The sequence below is a fragment of the Coregonus clupeaformis genome, chromosome 26, assembly GCF_020615455.1.
Source record: "Coregonus clupeaformis isolate EN_2021a chromosome 26, ASM2061545v1, whole genome shotgun sequence".
Taxonomy (NCBI): Eukaryota; Metazoa; Chordata; class Actinopteri; order Salmoniformes; family Salmonidae; genus Coregonus; species Coregonus clupeaformis.
Window position 1 is genome coordinate 45,773,635 of NC_059217.1, and position 1,993 is coordinate 45,775,627.

Sequence of the window (1,993 nt, forward strand, 5' to 3'; positions counted from 1 at the left end):
CCAAACCCCCTTCACCTGACCCCTGACCCCCGACCCCCCGACCCCAAACCCCCTTCTAAAAGACTGCTGTCTGAGACACGGCTGCATGGCCAGACTGTAGGCCCTATACTGCAGAGTAGAGGCTGCCTCCAGGCTCTCTACCATTCCTCCCAAAGTCTTGCACACTCCATGTCATGGATTTAAAAGCATTAGATTGTAATTATTGGCTGAAGGGAGTTTCTTTCCACAATTTTTAGGCCTAAATCCATGATGGGAAGTGTGCAAGGGAACACTTTGAGAAAAGGGTGGATAATTAGGGTGCAGCATGTATCTGAACCCGTTGGTTCCTTAAGGATCCCCAGTCAGAACCATACAGCTGTCTGAGCCCGTTGGTTCCTTAAGGATCCCCAGTCAGAACCATACAGCTGTCTGAGCCCGTTGGTTCCTTAAGGATCCCCAGTCAGAACCATACAGCTGTCTGAGCCCGTTGGTTCCTTAAGGATCCCCAGTCAGAACCATACAGCTGTCTGAGCCCGTTGGTTCCTTAAGGATCCCCAGTCAGAACCATACAGCTGTGTCTAGGCCCGTTGGTTCCTTAAGGATCCCCAGTCAGAACCATACAGCTGTGTCTGAGCCCGTTGGTTCCTTAAGGATCCCCAGTCAGAACCATACAGCTGTGTCTGAGCCCGTTGGTTCCTTAAGGATCCCCAGTCAGAACCATACAGCTGTGTCTGAGCCCGTTGGTTCCTTAAGGATCCCCAGTCAGAACCATACAGCTGTGTCTGAGCCCGTTGGTTCCTTAAGGATCCCCAGTCAGAACCATACAGCTGTGTCTGAACCCGTTGGTTCCTTAAGGATCCCCAGTCAGAACCATACAGCTGTGTCTGAGCCCGTTGGTTCCTTAAGGATCCCCAGTCAGGACCATACAGCTGTGTCTGAGCCCGTTGGTTCCTTAAGGATCCCCAGTCAGAACCATACAGCTGTGTCTGAGCCCGTTGGTTCCTTAAGGATCCCCAGTCAGAACCATACAGCTGTCTGAGCCCGTTGGTTCCTTAAGGATCCCCAGTCAGAACCATACAGCTTTTTCTTTCTGCCGTCTTTTATATTATTATATAGCAACGTTTTAATAATCAGACAAACGCTGGACGAATCTTCACAGAAATGTCTTAATATATGATTTACTGTTTTTGTTTTTAGGTGTTTTTTATTAAATAATGTGTGGCTTGTTTTGTTCACCTGTAAGCTTAAAATGAACTGCACTGTACTCTCATTACCCTGGCTGACTGTGTTGCATCCCAAATGGCACCCTATTCCCTATCTAGTGCACTACTTTAGACCAGAGCCCTTACCCTAACCATATGGGCCCTGGTCAAAAGTAGTGCACTATTAAAAGGAATAGCTTAAGGGAGCCTGGTGGTGTGCTGCATAACTAGAGAATGTACTCTCTCTCTGTGGTAAAAATGCTATCATGCTAATGATGATAGGCTAGGGATCAGTGGTAATAATGCTAATGATGATAGGCTAGGGATCAGTGGTAATAATGCTAATGATGATAGGCTAGGGATCAGTGGTAATAATGCTAATGATGATAGGCTAGGGATCAGTGGTAATAATGCTAATGATGATAGGCTAGGGATCAGTGGTAATAATGCTAATGATGATAGGCTAGGGATCAGTGGTAGTAATGCTAATGATGATAGGCTAGGGATAAGTGGTAATAATGCTAATGATGATAGGCTAGGGATCAGTGGTAATAATGCTAATGATGATAGGCTAGGGATCAGTGGTAATAATGCTAATGATGATAGGCTAGGGATCAGTGGTAATTAATGCTAGGGCAGTGGTAATAACTAATGATGATAGGCTAGGGATCAGTGGTAATAATGCTAATGATGATAGGCTAGGGATCAGTGGTAATAATGCTATAATGCTAATGATGATAGGCTAGGGATCAGTGGTAATAATACTAATGATGATAGGCTAGGGATCAGTGGTAATAATGCTAATGATGATG